The sequence below is a fragment of the Notamacropus eugenii genome, chromosome 3 (assembly GCF_028372415.1).
Source record: "Notamacropus eugenii isolate mMacEug1 chromosome 3, mMacEug1.pri_v2, whole genome shotgun sequence".
Taxonomy (NCBI): Eukaryota; Metazoa; Chordata; class Mammalia; order Diprotodontia; family Macropodidae; genus Notamacropus; species Notamacropus eugenii.
This window is the reverse complement of record NC_092874.1, coordinates 430,215,245-430,238,168: the sequence shown is the minus strand read 5'-3', so window position 1 is coordinate 430,238,168 and position 22,924 is coordinate 430,215,245. Positions and strand designations below refer to the sequence as shown.

Genomic DNA, 22,924 nt, shown 5'->3' with positions numbered 1-22,924 from the left:
AATGAGAATTGTAGAATAGAAGTCAGTCAATGAACATTTATGAAGTGCCTACTAGGCCCCAGGTACTGTGCTAAGTTCTGGGGTTACAGAGAAAGCCAAACTGATTTCCTGCCCTCGAGGAGCTCTGATGGGGAAACATCATGCAGACGATGATGTACGATCAGTACATTAGATATTAATTAGATATGGGAGCGAAGTGCTCCATAAACCTTAAAGTGCTGTGGAATGGGAGCTATTGGTCTCTGCTCTTTCCCTCGCCCCCTTTCTTTCTCTCTCCTCAGTACAGTAAGGCAGTCAAGGAGTGTAGTGGCAGGCTGATGATGCAGAAATGCAGCTGAAAATGACTATGCAGTTAGCAAATGCCTGGGATTATGACAGCTCTATTATTAAATTGTCAGAGGTGCCAACGGGGCTGCTCATCTGCTGTCAGCTCCAAATTCGAACACTTACTGCACCTTAACAAGGAAACCTTAACTAGGGTGGGGTTGTGGGGGCTTTGCTCCAAAGAAGGGATTTCAAAGAGGGCCAGCATTTCAGGTAGCCGAACTTTTAGTCCTCATCTTCCAATTAGTGTCCATTCCTTCATCATATTTGAAATCTTGAGGGGTTCTGGAGCAGGCTGCCTTTGAGGGGTCTTTCTCATCAGTTGCACTGCAGGAAGAGGCAGGCTTCTTCCTCTGTCTTGCCTCAGGTGCAAGTTTTGCTAGTTAGTGCTCTTACTGTACCCTTATATCCAAATCTCAATAATTTCACTTTGTCCTCTTTCTGGTCTCCCCAATACTTCCTCTCCAAGCCCACATGATCATATTTCTGTTCTGCTATGTCCAGTGATTCCTGAGAAAATCTTTTTGGAAGCAGAAATTGCTTCCAGATATGCCAGGGTCAGAGCTGAATTTGGAGCACCTTGGGGGATGGGATAGAGGGATTTAGAAGCAAAGTTAATAGAATGTCAGAAGACCTGAACTTCAGTTCCACCTCTGGCACTCATTATCTATGATGTCAGTCAGCAATCCTGTGACTTTCAATAACAAAGCTGAGGCTCAACTCCACACTTAACTACTCAGTATATGGAAGGACACTAGGAATTCCAAGAGAGAAAAGTGAGGAAGGAGGTCATCCATGGTGTAGGGCACAGTTTGTTCAAAGGCCCAGAGGTGAGAGATGAGATGAGAACTAGAAAGTACATTAGTATGGCTGTAATGTAGAGCATGTCAGTTAACAACCAGTGAGCAAACATTTATTAAGTTCCTACTATGTGCCAAGCACTGAACTAAGGGTAAAAAATGCAAAGAAAGGCAAAAATGTTTCCTGCCCTCAAGGAGCTCACAGAGTAAAGGAGTGTGCAACAGGAGTAATGTGAAATGGCCCTGGGGATATATGGGGAGAACCATGTTGTGAAGGTCTGTAGAAGCTAAACAGAGGAATTGATATTTTGATGCAGAGGCAATAGGGACTGAAGCAGAGGCCTCATACTGAGGTCTTTTGATTCACTGTTTCCTCACAATAAACAGGTTATTTAGTCTCTGGCTTCTGGTTGTGTGGGGGCTGGAAGGGGACACAAGGTTCTTAGAGAATAAGGAACAGGTAACAGTTGATCTATGAATTTTAATTCAACAAACATTCATTAAGATCCTACTAGGCATCCTGTGCTGGACTCCAGTAGACATACAAGAAATGATATAGTGGCTGCTCTCAGGGTGCTTATATTCTAGTAGGGGGATAGGACACATATAAAAGTAACATGAAATTTCCATGAGAAGTACATATTTTAAAAAAGCAAATGAAATATTAGGGAGAAGAGAGTATTTCCAATGAGGAGATAAGGAAAGGTTTTTGTTTGTTGTCCTTCATTCTTGAAGAGGAGGACCATGACATCAGGAAGGTGATGCCATGACTTGCAAATGAATTGGATTTAAGTTAGGGCGGGCTGTGCAAGGTCACCAGCCTCACTCTCTCCTCCTGAGCCATCTGGGTGCAGTGGCAAGATATAGATCAGGACAACTGGAGATGGCTCTCAAGGGAAGGCTTTTATGAGAGAATTGAAAGCTGAAGAAAAGACGGTCTGGGTTTGCCTGTGAGAGACTCGCATTTCCTCTTTCTTGCAGTGTCCCTGATTTCCCCCACAAAAAAAAATTAGAGCTGTCCAAAAATAGAATGGCTGGCCTTGAGGAGGGGATGGAGGTCGGGAATAGATTCCACCCTCTAGGTCTACAGGCAAAGGCTGGACAATCACTTCTCAAGTATGTTAGAAGGGAGCTTTAGTTAGACACCCCCTGCTTCCAGTGGGCCATACCAGATGGTCATTGACATCCCTCCCAACTCCAAGATTCTGTGATTCAGTGTAGCCCAGAAAAGAAAAATGACTTGATCAAAGCCACATGATGACAGAAGCAGCACCAGGAGTGGACCGCAGGTCTTTGTCTGCCCTGCCCAGGACTATACCAGGGAGCCAGCCACCAGAATTTCAGCAGCAGAACTTGGAGGAAAGGAGACCACATGACAGTGAGAATTTTCCTATTACCTCTTACTTTTATGTTATTTTCACATCACCTCTTCCTTTTAAATCAACTTCACTCAGCAGTAACCATGGCACCCTAACTACCACATTCAAGTAAATCTTTTTTATTCATGTGGCAAAGAATCTTTTTTCCCTAAGATAATAATTCCTGGAAACCCTAGAAAGGTCCCTTGATGAGTCAGCAGTTATGATCACAAAACCACAGAAAGTAAAGTCTCAAAGGAACCTAAAAGGGTCATTGAGATGCAGTGTAACTTAATGGGAAAGGCCCTGGTCCTAGGATTAGAACTGGGTGACCCAGGCAAATCTTTTAGCCTCTCTGAGACCATTGGCTCGTTTATAAAACTGGTACAATGTAATTTACATGACTCACTATCAAAAGGGTCATAGATTTGGAACTCAAAGAGATCTTACAGGTTATCTTATAGGATCCCCTCATTTTACTTATGAATGAGGAAACTGAGACTCACAGATTCAGTGAGTTGTTCAGGGTCATATAGGTGAAGAGCAGACTTGAGTCTTGCGACTCCAAGTTCAGGGGTCTTTCCAGGGTGCCACACTGCCCCATTGGCAGGAAATCACTTTGCCTCATATTATGTAAATATGGGCTTTGCTATCACTATCTAATTCAACCTCTTCATTTTATATACAGAGGGAGAAACTGAGGCACATGGAATGGCAGAGCTGGGACTCAACCCCAGAACTCCTGACTCCTTGACCTCAAGACTCTTTCCACTGCCCCAATCACCAGCTGGCTGCTAGTTCAGAGACCTTTTATCCTGGCAGAAGGAAACAATGCTTTTGCCAATTAAACCTGCCAACCACTATGAGGGCAAATTAGGGAAAATGTACAGTCATTACTAAACTTAATTAAGCCTGGGCACCATCTGCCTAGCACCAAACTGTCTTTGGAGGCATTGGCCCACCTGATATCATGTCTGTCTTCCCCCTGAGGTTCAGGAACCACTTGTTAGCTCTGCTTTTTTTTTTTTTTTTTTTTATTCTTGGAGTTTGTCTATTAATTGGGATGAAATGAACAGTGGTGCTATTGTCCAACTGCTGCTTTTGCTTGCTTTTGTTTTATGAGGTAGGGTCAGGACAGGGTTATTTATTTGGCAGACATGGTACAAGGAAGCCAGCATGGTTATCGGCATATCCTAGATTCTGAGCACATAGAACTTCTGAACTGGAAGGGAACTTAGAACACAGAATGGGAGAGCTGAGAAAAACCTTTGAATGAAACATCAGAGCTGGAAGAAGCATTAGAACACAAAATGATAAAACTGGAAGGAGTTAGAGAATGTGAAATATTCAGTCTGGAAGGGAATCTTAGAATAGGAAATGTTGGAATGGGAAGGGACCTTAAACATAGAATTTCAGAGTGGAGAAAGACCTTAGATGAGAATGCCAGAGCTAGAAGAAACATTAGAACACAGACAGTTAAAAACCAGAAGGAACCATCAGGCAAGGTAGCATCAGCTTTTCAGTCCTTGACGTTGGAGAGGCTGAGACTGGTGGATAGTTCAGGAGTACTGAGTATATTAACACTGAAAGCCTGCACAAAGACTGGCACCATTATGGTGGGCCCCTGAGAGTGGAGGGTCAATAAACTGTCTAAAGAGGGGTCATCTGACCCACATCAGTAAAACAGAACCCATTAAAAGTTCTGTGCTGATCAGTATTGGAATCAGTTCATGAATGCCCACTATACTTTCAGCCTGAAAGACAGGGACACCCAATTTCCAAAAGCAAAGACAAAAGCCAAAAGAACTAGAAAGGACCTTAGAATGCAGAGTGTTGGTGTTAGGAAGGACCTTAGAATAAAATGTCACACTGTGGAGAGGCCTTGTACAATATAGACCCTCTGAACTGGAAGAGTCTTAATAAGGAAGACTTCCTAAGCTGAAAGAGACCTTAGGAATGGTGTAGTTTGACCCTCTCATTTTACAGAGAAGGAAACTGGAGCCCAGAGAACTTAAGTAACTAGATGTAGGCTAGAATAGTGTTTTGTGGCACAAGCAAGCCTAGACCATGGTCTAGTCTGGGGGATCCATTTCCAATGCTCTTTGCCATCCAGTAGTCTGATCATAAGTACTTTTAGAGACATCAAAATGGCAGAATGGCACAGTTTCTCTCTCATAGATACCTGAAGAACTGGGATTTTTTTTAATTGTTGAGATGAAGACATTTGCAAGGTGCTTTGTATATAATATTGTCCAGGTTTGTAAAGTAGTTGTTATTGAAACAAGTCATAATAAAACCTCAGCTGAACAGAAACTTCAATTAACTGGGTTAAAAAAATACAGTACTCCGGTCTGTTTTCAGTTGAAAGAAGAAAATACTGTTATTCTACCTCCATTCCAATGGTCTAGCAGCAGGTTTGTAATTCTAAAACAACAGCTACATTAGGAACAACGTAACACCTCCATGGGCTCTTAAGGGCTTGGGATACTTTCACATCTATTTGATTGTCTTTCATTTGCATCTTCTGACTGGATGAGGGAGAATGGCTTATCTGTCCAAGGCTTGAGGGATCTTCTAGAATTTTCCAGCAGCAAAAATAATTCCTATGAGAAAGACATCATAGAGAGAACCCTGGAATAAGACTTGGTTTTACATCTCAACTCATTCACAATATTTTGTCCTCTACCAATTTTTGAGCAATAAAAGAGAGGCGGGCCTTATAGTGGAAGGGACATTGGTCTTGCAGTCTTAAGCCTTGAGTTCAAATCCTGTGTCCCTTCCAGCAGACTGTACTATTTCTCAGGGAGAAGATCAATGTCTTTTCAAATTCCAATCTTTGATGCTTCTAACTGCAAGGAATTTCCACAGAGGTGTCTCACTTTTTAAATCCACAAAATGCGGATGATGCTTAGAGCATGATAATGGTACCGCAGATGGACCAGGTAGGCAGCACAGAGTGTGAGACTTGAAGTCAGAAAGACTTTTCTTCCTGAGTTCAAATCTGACCTCAGACACTTACTAGTTGTGTGACCCTGGGCAAGTCACTTCACAAGTCATTTGCCTCAGTTTTCCCATCTGTAAATGAGCTGGAGAAGGGAATGGTGAGCCACTTCAGTATCTTTGCCAAGAAAACCCCAAATGGGGTCATGAAGAGTCAGGCATGACTGAAAATGACTGAATAATAACAACAAGAGTAGATAGAAAGCTGGTCTCTGAGTTGGGGGTTCGAGTCCTACCTCCGACACATACTGGTCATGTGACCCTGGACAAGTCACTTAGCTTCTAAGTGTCCTCAGCAACTCTCTTAAATCAGAAGTCACAAAGAAGGTGCCTATGATGTTTACAGAAGGAGTTTCTCCACTTTGGAGTTTCTTAGAGCAGTGAAATCATAAGCCCAGTCCCTCTCCTTGTTATCTACTTCAGAGTTGTTTGTGAGGATAATGCATCTTCAACCTTAAGGACTATTTAATAATTTCAGTTTTTTCACTATTCCTAACCCTGCAACTGACTCTATGACTTTGGGCAGGATGTTTGTCCTCTACTGGCCTCAATTTTCTCCTCTGTGAAATGAGGATAATAACACTTGTACAATTTCAAAAGGCTCAAATGAGATCATCTAAGTCAAGTATCCTCTAAGTCATCTGTTATGCTGCTGTCCTTGCTCTGTGGGCAACCCCAAGATATTAATCAACAGACGTTGATTGAGCACCCACTGTGTGCAAGATGTTTGTGTGAGTCCCTGGAGGAAATTTTTAAAAATAATAAGAAGACAGGGTTCCTACCCCTATAATACCTATTTCAGCTAGAGAACACATACATAAACACAAAGACAACACACACACACACACACACACACACATACATGCACACACAGAGAGGTAAATCACCATGGGCTGAATTGATCAGAGAAAGCTTGCTGGAAGAGGTAAACCTTGATTCAAACACAAATATGATATGAGAGCAGCATTCCAGATGCTGTGATGACCCCTGAAAGCAAAGGGGTGGAGACAAAGTGAGAAAATTTCAGCTTAATGAAAGAACCATGGTATTTTTCCATGTCACTTGCAGCTAAAACCTTCTATATGAGTAGTTTCTGCCATTAGAACAGGAGGTCCTTGAGAGCGAGGATGGTCTGTCTTTTCTATTTGTATCCCCAGATCTCAGTGCTGTCCTTTATACCACAGTAGCTGGTTAATAAATGCCTTTTTATTCCTTTTTTCCTCATAGCTAAGTTATTCCAAAGTGTAATGGACTACTGCAGAGGTAGTGGGTCGTGGGTAACGAGTAGTGTTCCCTTTAATCAGACTTCAGTTTGCCACAGAAGTGATCCCTGCACACTGCACACATTCAGGAGCTGTCCTGAAGTCCCTCTGAGATCCCTTCCAGTCCTGATGCTGTGGTTCTATTTCCTAAAGTCCTCTGTTTATCCAGATCATTGAAGCTGTTTGGAACCCAACCCTTTACCCTCAGCAACATCAGGTTTTAGCCCTCTGAGCTGGATAAATGTTCTATCTTTTTAAAGCATCTTGCTTAGTTAAGCTGATCCTTAGCAAATGCTGATCCCATAGTATTTATTACCCTAATTAGTAATAATGACACCCTGTTCTCCAGAGAATCAATCTCATTCTCACCATGACTGCACCCAGAAACCCTGCCAGGAGATTTCTTATTGTGTAAGAATTGATCAATGGCTGTGATTTTTTTGTCTAACTCTTCTTGTCTCAGTTGCCAACAACGGAAGGGACTAAGATGTCAATCTTCCAGTAGCCATGAAGAAATGAGGCAAGAAAAGGAAAGGAAAGGAATTTGTTCAAGGTCACTCATCGCATCAATGGTAGAACTGGAGTGAGGTCTATCACTCACTCACTCACTCTTTCTCTCTTTCACTCACACAACACATCTCTTTGAAGCCTTTTCTGGGTACCCAGCTGTGGGCTAGACCCTCTGGGGAGGTTAAAGACTGTTCAATACTCAAGAAGCTTATGGGATAGCTGAAGAATCAAGGCTTATTTATACTCCTGAAACTGAAAACTGTTGGGTTCCAAGCAGCTTCCAAAGTGAAACTAAGAACACGTTATCATAGACTTAGAACTAGAAGGGGCCATAAAAGAAATGCAATCTTACTTGCTCATTTTGAAGAACTAAGAAAGGACAAACTACCTCCCCAAGGTCACTCAGCATTCCAATAGCAGAACCTGGATTAGGACCCAGGTCTCCAGATTACTAGACCAAAGATCCTTTGAGAGAAAGTTATTGGGGAGAACTCATTCTTGTTCATATACCACCTCTGAGAGATATCCTTCGCAAACTGCTGTGCATGCCCAACATAATCACAGAGCTAGGGATGGGAGGCTTAAAAAAAAACCTTCCATAGGAATCTTTCCATCTACTGCTGCTGCTGCTGTTTCTACTTTGATTGGATGGGAGACAAGAGAGATGAAAAAATGGCACTTTCTGACATATCATACCTTCCTCTCCCACCCACTACTCCCAGATGTTTGCTTTATAGAAACTCAGGGTCATCACAGAGCATAATTTAGAACTGGAAATGATTAGTTAGGTCAACTTGGCCCAACTAATTCATTTTACAGATGAGGAAACTAAGGCCCAAAGGAGTAAAGGTACATGTCCAAGGTCACGCAGATGGTAATTACAGAGGCATGATTTAAATGGAATTCCTCTGACTCCAAATACAGTGCATTTTCAGCAGTTAACTGCTAAACTCTGCTTTGTGACTCTAAGTGCAAAGGGAGGCCAGAAATAATAGATCTCCGTGTGGGCTGATCCAGGCAAGGAAGTCTTTGTGAAGCAGTCAGGTATTGAACAGTCATTTCCTTTCGCAGGGGCATGATGAATGGCGGTTGGGAGGGGCATGGAGGAGAAGATGTTCCAGGCAGAGGTTAGTGTCAGGGAGGGCTGCTTTGTCTTCTGTGGATGGAAACACATGGAAATGAAGATACCAGGGAGTAGATGCATCCGTGATTGGCAGTGGCACCAGCCACCTCTGGGGCAACTATTGTTAATTAACCTGCAGAGGAGCTCATTATGAACAGAGCTATTTCAGCCAGACCAGGCACTGGTGATCATTATACTGGCCCATCTAATCCTGGGGAAGCTGGTTACTGTACTGGGTCATCGTACTGAGTTTCTGATGGCTTGGGAGATTGAGACAGGATTGCCATTACCGGTGGTGGTCTTAGGGTTAATTCTATCTCTGTTCCTATGAGTGAGTGGTCATAACTCCCTGGGATTTCCCTAGGGTACAGAACCAATAGGGTTTTCTTACATATTTGTGTTGAGAGGAGCAAAACCCTGGGGAGGAGAATGTTGTCTGGCTTACCCATTCTTGGGCTATGAGAGCAAAGCTGACAACCTTCCCAGACCTCAGAGAGAGTCATCTTGTGGTAGAAAAGGGCTTTGGAGCCTTCCTCACTATGTCCTATTACAGGTTTCTCTGTTATTACCATCAGAGGTAGTAGTGAGCCAGGAAGAATCTGTAACATTATTTTACCTCTCTCAAATCTCCTCCACTGTACAGAGATATGAGATATGTGCCCCTTTGAGTGATGAGAATGTGGAAAGGAGTGTTCCATGGGCTTCCCAGGGACATTTGATGGTCACGATGCTAGGTGTGCTACAATAATTAGGTTGCTCAGTGGATAGAGTGCTGGATTTAGGGAGACCTAAATTCAAAACCAGCCTCAGTTTCCTCATCTAAAAAAATGGGGATGGTGATACCTAGATTGTCTTCCTCACAGGACTGTTGTAAGACCCAAATAAGATAATGAATCAGCAAGTAATCTAAATAATTGATTGATTGATTGATTAAATGCCTACTATGTGCCAAGAACTGTGCTAAGTTCTAGCATATAAAAGTCAAAGTTCTATTTAAATGCCAGCTAGTATTATTTATCAGAAATCAAAGCCAAGTGGAAGTGCTAAGGTGTAATTTCAAATGGGCGAGGGATATGGAGATCTCCCAACCACCTCCAAAATCGTCTACCTATATATAAAGCTGTCCTCACCTGCAGATTCTGCTATTTTCACTTGAAAAACTTCCCCCTTTCCCCTTCCCCCAACATCCTCTACTCCCTAGCAAGGGAGTTATGGCATTTGCTACTGTCACAACAGATGCAAATGCAACAGATGCAACTTTCCCAGCACCCATTGTGCATGTACACTGACATTCAGCCTGTGGCTAGAGCATCCAGGAGCCACCCTTCTCACACTCAGACTCGTGCTTCCAAGTATCACAGTCAAACAGCAGCTGTGTGGGGCACAGCAGCCCCCAGTCTGCACATCTTCCTCCCTCTTTTCCCCTCCACCCTCCATTCACAGAACGTGGTGCTGATCCCTGAGAACAGACAAGGGAAAGCAATCTCTGGAACACTGAGGAGGCCGAAGTCATATGGGACCTGCTACAGATTACTCAGTTTCAATTAAAGCTTTTCAGCTAGAGAGATAACAACCTTAGTTTTCCCCATAGATATAAATGTATGAGCGAGTGACTATGCTTATGTATATATAGATGCACATTGATATTTATTTAAAGTAACAAGACTTAAAAAAAACCACCAACAACAACAGCTCCAGAGGGTTATTTCTAGTTAGTTGACTCTTCCTAATAACCAGCTATCAGAGCATGGGTCTTGTCTTTACCCTCTACCCCACGCCAACACTCCCACACTTAACACACTAACTACAGGGTTTTACAATATGTTAATGAAGGTCATGTGACGTTATGCTGTGATATCATCACCCATCCCCTGACCTCCCCACAACTCTACCCCAGCACCAGTCAGGGGACCTGTGCCCTATCCTTATTGGGAACTCTCCCCAAACTTCCTCCATTCTGCCATACCTAAGTTAGCTTTCTTTCCACTACTGGAAACTAAAGTAGAAATAGAAAAGAGGTGCCCAGGGATTGAAATAAATAGTTTACAATCTTTACCTCCACTTCCTCTCCACCTATTCCTGGAAAATAGGACTTCCACCAAAGAGTATCCTTTTGAGGGTCATCAGTGACCTCTCTGAAAGACACCCAATTTTCTCAGTCTTCATCCTATTTGACTTCTGAGTAGCATCTGCCACTATCAACCACTCCTCATGCCAAGATGACCCTCTCCTTCCAATTGGCTTGATATTGACCTGGTTGTCCACCTGCTACTCTGACTACTCTGTCTTGGTTGACTTTAAGTGCCTTTCTGTGTAAAATGAGGGGATTAGAATAGATGATCTCTGATATGACAGCTTTTTCTCTGTCCTTCCACCTAAGTAGGAAGAAACTGCAGTCCAGAGAGATAACATGATCTATATTAAAGGAACAGAGACAGGCTATTGGCCCAAGCACTCTGATTCCATCTCCAGTGTTGTTCCTAATAGGATAGAGGTGGGACAATTGGGTTCCAGTTTGGATGGGAAATGGATTGTGTGGAAAGCATTAATGTGATAAATACTGCAAAGACAGATTGGAGCCAGATGGTGGAAGGTCTTGAATGCTAGACTAAGGAATTTGAACTTCAACTTGAAGTAAATGGAGAGCCATTGGAGGGTTATGAGTTTAAGATCAATGACATGATTTGATCTTGTTTATTATTGACTTGATCTCCTGATCTGACATATTCCTTAGGTCTTGACTTCCAACCAGACTCCATTCTTGCTGTATCATTTTCCTGTTTTTCTGACAGCCCTTCTTCTTCCATCCCCAATAATCAGTCAATCAACAAACATTTATTAAGTGCCTACTATGCCAGACACTGGACAACTAGATGGCTTAGTGGATACAGTGTTGGGCCTAGAGTCAGGAAGACTCATCTTCAGAGATTCAGATCTCTCCTCAGACACTAGCTGTGTGACCCTGAGCAAGTCACTTAACCTGAACTGAGATAGAAATGGCAAACCACTCTAGTATCTTTGCCCCCTGGACAGTATGGTCCATGGGGTCATGAAGAGTCAGAAATGACTGAATCGACTGAACAAGAACAGTATTTGCCAGGCACTGTGCTAAGCCCTGAAATACAAAAAGAGGCAAAAGAAGCAAAAGAATTCACGCTCTAATGAGGAGCGTACAACATAATAAACACATACATGTAACACAGACATTCCTTCATGTCTGTGATGAGGTCGCTCTCTGTCCAGCCATTCTATGTCTGACTCCCACTGTGTCTCATACAGCCCCATTCTTTGACTGGCTGGCTGACTCTTCAGCCTACCTTACAGTCTATTAACAACAACAGTAATAGTTAGCCTTTAAAGAGTGCTTTAAGTTTTGTGAAATGCTTTACAAATACCACCGCATTGCACACAACAACCCCAAGAGTTGTTGTTATCATTATCCCCATTTTACAAATGAAAAGATTGAGGCTGAAGGAGGAAATGAAGTGATTTATCCAAGGTCACATTCAAATATCCCAACCTTTGCACAGGTCTTGGCATCAGATAATCCGGGATCGTAGGATCATAGATTTAGGGACCTTGGAAGCCATCTATTCTAACCCCCTCATTTTACAAATGAAAAATGGAGGTTAAAGTAGCTTGCCCAGGGTCAAACAATTAATAAGGGAGGGTCAGAGGCAGGTATTGAATTGATTGCAAAGCTAGAGCTCTTTGTCCTGTACTGTGAATTTGAACTTCCCTCATGCAACTAGCTATGTGGTCTTGGGCAACAATAATAACTATGGAACCTGATTTTAAGGTTCCTGGAATGCTTCACATTCATCATCACTAGCGGTACTTTCAATCCTGAGAGGCTGACACTACAGATATTATTACTTCCATTTTACAGATGGAGAAACTGAGTGTCAGAGAAGTTAAGTGATCTGTCTATGTTCTATAGCAGTCTAAAAATTAGAGGGGAAATTTGAACCTGAGTCATCCTGACTCCAGGTCTCCTTCACAGCCTCAGAATGACAAGGCACCAGACCTCTTCAGTCTTAAAATGAGTGAATCATCTCTAAAGTTTCTTCTCACTCAGATGGCAGTTACTTTCTGAACTCTGACACCTCTCTAGTTTTCCAACTCTGAGAGTGTAGCCAGATGGGCTCTATTCATGATGAGGACTTAAAAGGAAGAGAAGGAGCATGGAAATCCATGGACAGTTAAGTGCTGCATACCCTCCCTCAAAACTCAGACATCTAGTGGTGGGTGTTGCACCTCTGGAAGACGGTGCCTGCTGGGGAGTTCCAGCATGCGAGGTGGCTTCATTAAGCAGATCATGAACAATTCAAAGGAGCATCTCAGCTATTAATTCCATCTCAAATTCATATGCAGAATAAGGGGCGGGAAAGAATAGAATGGGAAGTGCAAAACATCATGGGGAATACTATGCAAATGAACACTGTGCAGTATGGATGGGTGACAACTGAAAAAAGTAGCTTCATGACATCCAAAACTAGGCTGCCCCAGGCCACTTCCAGTTCATAGACAACATCAGTAATGATAATAACTCATATTTATGTATGACTTTATAATTTTCAAAGCTCTTCTGCATACTTTGCCTCATTTGATCCTCACAATAACCCTGTGAGGTAGGCAGAGCAAAACAGAGATTATTATACCTATTTTACAGATGGAGAAAGTGGGAAACAGAGAGATAAATGACTTCCCCAAGGCATTATTGTGCATTCATGGCATTAGCTGCCCTTTTTCATTGAGTAGGTCTTCCTAAAATATGGGTCTGATCAGGCCACTCTCCTGCTCAATAAACTTCAATGACTCCTAGGCTTTAAGACAAACTCTGCATTTTAGTATTCAAAGCCCTTCACAGTCTGGTTCCAAACTATCTTCCCAGGCAGATTTCACATTATTCCTTCTCACAGATTCTACATTCCAGCCAAGCTGGCCTACCTAAGGTTCTCCATACACAATATTTCACCTCCCACCTCTATGCCTTTGTATAGACTGTCCAACATTTCTGGAAGGTTGTTCACATCTGCTTCTTTGAATTCCTGGGTATCTTCAAGGCTTGGCTGAAGCAGTCTCACTCAATCCCTTGAGTTGTGAGTGTTCTTCCTCCAGTGACATTTTATTCACTTTGGATACATTTTATATCTGTATATGTGTTGTTTCTTCACAGTTGAAGAACTATGCCTTGAGGGTAGGGGCTGTTTTGTTTTCTTCCCTGAAGCCCCAGTACCCAGCACCATGTCCACATGGCACATAGCATGTGAATTTAAATTAACTTAATTATTAATTGAATATACTTGACTGGACTGGGACTGCTAATGCGTGATTTCAGTGGACACACTTTAGGATGTCTTTAATTTGGGGGTCTCTGGAAGTTACCATCAAGTTATAGGTTTGAGTTCACGGGCTAATTGCATTGAGGTCAGCTTTTTCTGAGTATTTTGCCAGCAATTTCATCAAGGTGGAGCATAGCTCTTTGACCATGGTCTGCATAGGCATTGTTATTGAGTCTGTACACATTTTCATTCAATTATACTCTTCCACAAGATCAGAACTCCTCTTTCAAATTTGTTGTTGTTAGTGTTTACTCATTTCTAGTCATGTCTGACTCTTCATGATCCCATCTGGGTTTTTTTTTTTGGCAAGGATACTGAAATGGTTTGGCATTTCCTTCTCTATATCGTTTTACAGATGAGGAAGCTGAGCAAACAGGGTTGAGTGACTTGTCCAAGGTCACCTAGCTAGTAAATGCCTGAGGCCATATCTGAACTCAGATCTTCCTGATTCCAGCCCCCTAAACTATATCCACTGCACCACCTAGCTCTTCTCTTTCAAAAACCTGGGCATGAATATTAGTTACTATTGCCTCATATTATATTTAAAAGGGCGATATACAAAATAACTTTGAACCATTAAATTGATGCCTGTTTATTCAAGCTTAAGGAAGAAATACCTTTCCAATTCTTAGGATTATATGGGGAAGCTAAGTGGCACAGTGTATCGATGCCAGGCCTGGAGTCAGTAAGACATGAGTTCAACTTCACTTATACCCTTAACTATCTGCATGACATTAAGCAATTCACTTAACTTCTTTCTGCCTCAGTTTTCTCATCTGTAAAATGGGAATGTTTCCAAGGATTGTTGTGAAGATAAAAGAAGAAAACATTTGTAAAGCATTTAGCACTGTGCCCAGCAAAGAGTGGGCAAGATGTTAGTATTATTATCATCATAGATTTGAAGCTTGAAGGGACCTCAGAGGATGTCTAGTCCAATCTCTTTATCTTGCAGTTGAGGAGACAGAGACCACAGGTAGAATTTGAACTGGAGTCCTCTGCTTTCCATCCTAGCACCTTCTTCTGTATCATACTTAGAATTGGATACTCCCAAAATTCCCTGTGATTTTGGCCCCTTTAGGAGCTTTACCAGGTACCCTCAGCCTTGTGACCTTTCTTCTGTTATGGCTTTAACTGCTCTATAAAAAGAAACTTCTCTGTGATTAGTTTCTGCTATTCCTAGGAACAACTTTAGGTCACCTTGCCTTCTCCATCAGTGCCCAAGTTCTCAGGTTTCCTGAATATCTTTCCTTTTTCCAAGTAGAAAAAATCCTTTTGATTTCCTTCTCTTCCTTCAAGGTTCAGCACAGGTCTCTTCTCCTCCTCATATGAATGAATAAGTGAATGAGTGAAGAATGAATGGAAAAAGATTTTAAAGTTTCTATTCTGTGCCAAGCACTGGAGATAGAAATAGAAAAAGGTGCAGTCTCTGATTTCAAGAAGCTCATTGTTGTTGGTCAGTCATGGCCAACTCTTTGTGACCTCACTTGGGGTTCTCTTGGCAGACATACTGGAGCAATTTACCGTTTCTTTTTCTAGATCATCTTACAGATGAGGAAACTGAGGCAAACAGGGTTAAGTGACCTGCCTAGGGTCACACAGCTGATAAGTGATTGAGGCCAGATTTGAACTCACAAAGATGAGTCTTCCTGATTCCAAGCTCAGTGCTCTATCCACTTAGCTCCTCTAATTTGAGGAGACAACCCATATAGAGGGAACTCATATGAAGAAGTCTCTTTGGAGTCTCCCAATTTTCTCAGGTGAAAAGGGGTCTCTCCTCAAATTTTCCAAGGGTGTTTAATCTGGCTCTGTTCTCTGCCCTCACTACTCCCTAGGGCCCTACATCTCCCATTCCCACAAGTAGACTGCAATTGCCAGGGGGCAGGGACTGCAGCACTTTTTTATCTTTATATTCCAAAATGAATTATGCCCAGCCTCACAATAGGAGACTTAATATCTTTATGTATTTTATGAATGGACCTGGGATTTCAGTGGGAGAGGGAATGTCTCAAGAAGAAACTCCCTCTACCAATGGAGATCATGGAGTACTTGCTTTCCAATTATTGTCTTGGAGAGTTGCCTGGGGCAATCAGCAGTTAAGTGACTTACCCAGGGTCACATAGCTGGGATGTGTCATGAACCTATGTGTGGTTCTCAGTCTATGCTGTCCCTCACTCATAATATATCTGAAGAACTTAGTTAAATTAAGGCTGAAGAGTCAAAAGATCTGGATTCTAGTGCTGGATCTGACAATAACTATCTGTGTGACGTTAGGCAAGGATTTTTCCCTCTTTAGACCTCATTTTCTTCATCTGTAAAATGAGGGAATGGGATTAGATAATCTCTGAGGGACAGCTAGGTGGCACAGTGGATAGAGCACCAGCCTGAAATCAGGAAGACCGGAGTTCAAATCTGACCTCAGATACTTACTAATTGTGTGAACCTGGGCAAGTCACTTAACCCTGTTTGCCTCAATTTCCTTATTTGTAAAATGAGCTGGAGAAGGAAATGGCAAAGTATCTTTGTCAAGAAAACCCCAAATGGAGCCATCAAGAGTCAGATACAATTGAACAAGAACAACAACAAATCTCTGTGGTCCCTCCCAGCTCTAAAGTCCCTTACTTCCATGAATGATTCATGTTTGCTAGTACATTGTAACCCTTGAATCATCCTCCCAACCTTGCCATGAACTTGGATTCAGAAGACCTCAGATCAAATCCTGGCTCTGTAACTCCTTCCTCTCCCCATGACCTTCACTCAAACAAAGTCACTTCACCTTTCCTGGTCTCAGTTTTCTCAATGATAAAATGAGAGGTTTGGCCTAGATGACCTCACTGATGCCTTCCAGTTCTCTGAATCTTTGATCTGTGGTGACCCTAAACTTCTATAAAGCAGTAATCTGGGGAAAACCTGTGAGAAAGAGTCATGTCTTTGTTTTTTATCTGCTACTATAGCCACACCAACAAATGGGAAATGACTATTGAAGCTCATGAGCCTCCTGTCCCCAGCTCTGGAGCCATGTTGGACATTCACGGCAGTTTGTGTGCAAAACCTTCCAGACAAGGGCATAGGGACAGAGCAGAGGATCCCCTCTCTTGGCTGGATCCTTCTTAAAGGATCTCTGGCCTGGTAGTCTGGAGACCTGACTCCTAATCCAGTCTCTGCTCCTGGAGTGCTGTGTGACCTTAGACAAGTCCCTTCCCCTATCAGCCAAATGAGCAAGTTAGAGAGATATCTTTTCTGGTCCCTTCCAGCTCGAATATTCTATGATTTTAAGGCTGAATGTACTGTAAATGTGAGTTATCATCATTTTCATTATCATGTTCATCCTCTCAAGCCCCTTCATGAATACATCCCCATAATATTTGGGATTCTGTCTAAGCAAATCTATGCTGACTTTTTTAAGCAGCCCAGGGCACTAGTTGTATTACTGATTACAGAATATGCAGTCTCTCCAGAGCCCAGCGTGCTCTGATAAGGCAGGAGGAGGCTGGAAGCAGCAACCAAGTTGGTTGGCCGTGCACACAATGGGATGCTGGCAGCTGTGCCCTTGGATATCAGGCTGACCTTTGGATGGTTGCCCTCATGCAGCCCTGGAATGGGGGATTAGCAGGGTTGGAATCTAGGCTTTATTGGACTGAAGGGGGCCACTATCCAAGGCTTCGATATCTAGAGGGGGGAGGACAAGAGGAAGGAGGCGCTAGGTAGCACATGACACATGGAGCTATAGAAAGTAAAAATGAGAGAGATCTTAGAAGTCATCTAAGAAAACCCCTCTTTTTAAAAATAGAAAAACCAGAACCAAGAGAGACAGGAAGTGATTTATCTGAAGGTTTCTACTTCCTGACTTACAGTGTACCCGGGAGGGAGGCCCTCTCCCCTCCCAGATATGACTTTCAAGGCTGAGTTAGGGTAGATAAGATGAAGCCAAGATCAAATATATCTTTGACTTTTAAGAAATAAACTTTTATAAGTGAAGATGGTGCTGGGGTATGACTCCAATGTAAAGCAGAAGCTCTCCTTAGTATCTTATCAGTAGTTATATGGAGATTTAGGGGCAGCTAGGTGGTGCAGTGGATAGAGCAGGAGTCAGGAGGACCTGAGTTCAAATCTCACCTCAGACAATTGACACTCACTAGCTGTGTGACCTTGGGCAAGTCACTTAACCCCAATTGCCTCATCTTGGGTCCTCTCTAGTCATCCTGATGAATATCTGGTCACTCGATTCAGATGGCTCTGGAGAAGTGAGGCTGGTGACCTATACAGCCCTCCCTCATTCAAAACAAAGTCAAGTGCAAATCATATCATTGTTTCTCTGATGGCATGGCCTTCTTCAGCAACAAAGGACAAACATACACATATGGAGATTTATGGCTATATAGTGTTTTGCACTCACAGTATGACAACCAAGGTTTTCTTTACCCTCAGACACCTAGAAAAACTAGGTGTGAAGCATTTGATGGATCAGCATCCAATCAAAATCATAGCATACCAACCAGGAGGGATAGATTAGTTTAGAGCAAATGATATTAAATTAAAATTAAAATTGATTTAAAAAGTTTCTCCCGTACACACAGGCACACTTGCCAAAGGTTACTGAGTATCAGTGGAAGCTATGCACATCATACAGAGAATGTTCAGGAAGGGGATGTAGTTAAAACCTACATCCTGGGCATATGGATGGAGACCACATAGGGACATGTGACTGGAGCACATGTAACCAGGACAGCTTGTACCTCTGATGCTGCAAAGCAGCTGATGTTGTCTTGTGATGTACTTTTGATACTTTCTGCTTGGGATTGTGTTCCTTCTTCCTATGAGGTCCTTGAGTCCAATCTCTTCTTTTATATATGAGGAAACTAAGACCTGAAGAGTGTCTTGCTTAGGGACACAGGTCTAATAAGTGTGTAAGGTGGAATTCAATGCTGGGGTAAGTGTGATCAGAGTTTACAGAATCTACTTCCAGAGTTATACAATCATATACCTAGAGCTGTAGGTGGAGAAACAGGCAGGATGGGCCCCACCACAAGTAAGAACAACAAGAATAATAACTAACATTTTATATGGCATTTTTCTATGTACCAGGTACTGTGCGAGGCACTTTACAAATATTATCTCATTTGCTTCTTACAACAACCCTGATAGGTATTATTATCTCCATTTTACAGATAAGGAAACTGAGGTCAAAAGAATTTCATTAGCTTGCCCAGGGTCAGACAGCTAATAGGTATCTGAGGATGGATTTGAATTCAGGTCTTCCTGATTCCAAGGCCCATAATTTGCCTACAGGCAGTAAGTGTTAAAACCAGAATCCGAATCCAGGTCCCCTGACTACAAATTTTGCATTTCTTCCCCTGAGCAACACTGAATGAAAGCAACACTGATAGGTAGCTCCTGTAGGACTTTACCCCAGTTTTGTTTTAAAATAATGCCTCTAACATATTGTAAGCAAATCCTTCTATAAAATTCGTCTTGCCAAATTCACATATCTGCCATATGTCTCCAGGTCATAGAACTTCTTCTTTTCCCAGAACCAATTACCCACATTAATCTGGGTGTGCCTGGGTTCAGTCGCCTTTCTTTGGGTAGTCAGAGAAAGCATGTCTAGGCAACAAAATCCTCTGAGGAATTCCAGAGGCCTGAATTCAGAGGCTTCTATTCATGCTGTTGGAGGCCAGAGGGACCCCGCAGTGTCCTCTAAGACCCTGCAGTGACCTCCAAAGCAGATGGAGTCTCTGTTTATCCATGAAAGAGAAAAAGAAAGGGAGGCCTTAAGTCCATGCTGAATTTCCTGGATGTCAAGGGGAGGTCGAGCAAGTCAATGGCAAACCCAGGACCAGAGAAGATTACATTTCTATTTATTTCCCTCCCCCCAAAAAAAGTTAAGGGGAGGAGGAGGGAAGTACAATCTGATTACTGTTGACTTTTGGTTCATTCTTTATCAAATGAAGCTGGCCTCCTGGCACTCCAGGGGATCTGGGCAAGTTTACCTAATTAACCCTGGCTGCTTCTCTTGTGCCCCAGATTCGGCTGGCAGGGAAAGTTCAAGATTAAACTGCTCTGTGATCTCCCTTGCTTATCCAAGACTTCCCCAATCAGGCAGTAATTAAGTCTTGTTCAAAGTATTTAAAAATCACCTCCCAGGCAACAGAGTAGAGTAGAAAGGGTATGCAAGTCAAAAGACTTGGGTTCTTCTGATCCCAGCTCTGCCAAGGATTTGCTGTGTGACCTTGGACAAAGCAATAGCTCTCTCTGAGTTGCAGCCTGTCAAATGATGGTGTCAGACTAGAGCCCTCTGAGGATCATAGGATTTAAAACTAGAAGGGACCTTAGAATTACCAGAATGTCAGACCTGGAAGGGGCCTCACAGGCCATCAGCATGCCTGAGAATGGTCATCCAGCTCAAAGACATCAGGTTAGAGCAAACTCTCTCCTTGGAGAGGCAGCCTGCTACACTTTTGCTTCTCTCTAATTGCTAGGAAGTTTTTTGTTACATCAGGGTGAGATTTGCCCCCTTTTAACTTCTGCCCCTTGTTCCTAATTTGCTTTCTGGGGCCAAGAAAGAACAGACCTATCCTCTTCTACTGACTGCCCTTTGGATACTTTGAGGACAGACATGATGCCACACACACACACACACACACACACACACACACACATACCCACACACACACACACACACACCCCAATCTTCTCTGCTCCAGGTTAAACATCCCCTGATTCATGGCTAAACATTCACCTGACCCTCATGGGACATGACCTTGAGGACTTGAACTTGGAAATGTCCCTTACTCTCAACTCATCACAGTCAAGCCCTAATTCAGACCCTCCTCACCATCACCTTTGCTATTGTCTTATCATTGGTTTCCCTAACTCAAGCCTCACCTCACCAATCCATATTCCACTCACCTGCCAAAGGGTTTTTCCTCAAGTCTAGACTGGTCCCTATCACCACCCCTCCCCTTTCAATACACTCTAGTGGCTCCCTATTACTCCCAGGATCAAGTGTGAAGTTCTCTATTAGTCATTTAAAACTCTTCATAATATGGTCCCTTCTTACCTTTCCAGATTTTGTATTCTTAACTCTCTTCCAGGAACTCAGGTCCAGTCTTGTTTGCTGTTCTGGACCACACCCAAGATGGGCTCTCCAGTTTCTGTGCCTTCAAACTGGCTCTCTATCCCTGCACTGACAATTGGTATTCAAAGTTCTATGTGTCCTTAGTTACTTTCTTGTTATCTCTCCCATTAGAATGTAAGTTCCCTGAGGGCAGGGACCATGTATCTTTGTATCTCTCGTTCTTAGCACAGTGCCTGGAACATAGTAAATAAATATCCTATAACATGTTCATTATAAAACAGTAAATAAACATAACATGTTCATTATAAAACAGTAAATAAACATAACACGTTCATTATAAAATATGGTAAATAAATTTAACAATCTAATAAGATATAGTACCACAGTACTCACGAAAATACAGATTTTTCATGTATCCTGTCATACAGATGTTATGACAAGAAGAGAACCTCATTCTGACGATGATTCACTGTAGAGATCAAAGTGACATTAGTCTAGTACAATCCCCTCATTTTATAAACCTTGGATTAAGAAGGGAGTAATTTGCCCAAGGTCATGTAACCAGTGAGAACTGGGACTCGAATTCAATGTATTGTTTTTTGTTATTTTTCAGTTGTGTGTGACTCTTCATGGCCCCATTTGGGATTTTCTTGGCAGAGATACAGGATTGGTTTGCTATTTCCTTCTCCAACTCATTCAACAGATGGGAAAACTAAGGCAACAGAATTAGGTGACTTGCCCATGGTCACACAATTAGTAAGTATCTGAGACCAGATTTGAACTCAGGAAGATGAGTCTTCTTGACTCTTGGCCCAGCGCTCTATCCACTGAGTCACCTAGTAGCCCAGACTCAGATATTCTAACTACAAATCCATGTTCTTTCTTCTATGGAGAGCCACCCACCTTGAAGGACAGGCAGAAGCCCTTGAAGTCTCCCTGTTTACAAGAGATTTCCAGACACAGGAGCTTTGAGATGAAGATCTGTTATTCGGAGCACATCTGCTGTTGAGTCATTATCCTTTGTGACTGAATTCAGAGGAAATCACCAAAGTTCTTCCTCTTACCCCATCCACACAGTTCATTCAAGATCAGAGTACAAGTGAGCCAGTAAGGACAGGACCCTTGTTTTTCCATGGCAGCAGAGGGCACAGCTTCCCATATCCTTGCCCCATGAGTTCAAAGCAGGGGTCGTTTTATACTTAGACAGGGTAAGGGGTAAGGGATGGAAGAGTTAATACCTGATGTCACCAGTAAATATTGATTCCTTTGGGATAAGGAATTGTGTCTCCCAGGAATTCTCTGTAGAAATACAAATATTTAGGGGAGGTGAAAGATATCAAACCACACTCCAACAAGAATCTATTGATAAATGCTTAGTCACTCACCTCAGATCCCAAGCCTTCATTTTACAAGATCTTCATTTTCCAGTGGAGAAAATTGAAGATGAGGAAGAGTATGATTTGTTGAAGGTTGTGTTGGTAGTAAGAGCCAGAGTCAGTATTTGAACTCAGGTCCTCTGACTCTAGAGCCAGAACTCTTTCTCCCATTCCCTACTTAGTCATTCCAGCTTTCCCTTGCTACACTAGAGTTGATAAGGTTATCCAGACCTCCTTCCTCTGCAGCATTGCCAAGCTGGAGCAACTGCCTTTCTTATCTTCATTTCCTCCCTCTCCTGGCAGCAGGGAGGCTGTGGCTGAATCATGGAGGGCCCAAAGATTCTGAATCAGCAAAATAGGCATGGTGCAGGGATCCCAGAGTTTTGAAAGTTCTTTTGTATGAACTAGAAAAGAAATGAATACCTGGAGAGGCTTCCTGCCGACTAACTCTTGACTTGTGCATAATTCTTATGTCTGAGGCTCCCTCCTGACATGAAGGGTCTGGGAACCTTTTAAGGGACTTCTCACTTCTTTAGCTAGCTGCTCTTTCCTTTCCCTCACCTCCATCAAATGTTTATTTATTTATTATTTCTTTTTGGTAAATAGTAGACAGTTTTCAACATTCATTTTTTACAAGATTTTGAATTTCAATTTTTTTCTCCCTCTTTCCCTCCGTCCCTTTCCCTATCTCCAAGATGGTAAGCAATCTGATAGAGGTTATACATGTACAATCATATTAAACATATTTCTA

At 42.5% G+C, this 22,924-nt stretch overlaps 1 protein-coding gene and 1 long non-coding RNA gene across 3 annotated transcripts in view; one reads left to right on the top strand and one right to left on the bottom strand.

The window, feature by feature from the left end:
- GRIP2 (glutamate receptor interacting protein 2) overlaps positions 1-22,924 on the top strand; it is a 402,651-nt gene that overhangs the window by 206,279 nt on the left and 173,448 nt on the right. The gene's annotated exons all lie outside the window — the stretch shown is intronic.
- Positions 4,837-21,016, bottom strand: LOC140497441 (uncharacterized). Its single transcript, XR_011964689.1, has 2 exons — positions 20,780-21,016; positions 4,837-5,085 (listed from the first exon to the last, which is right to left on the bottom strand). It is a non-coding gene; the product is annotated as an uncharacterized lncRNA (long non-coding RNA).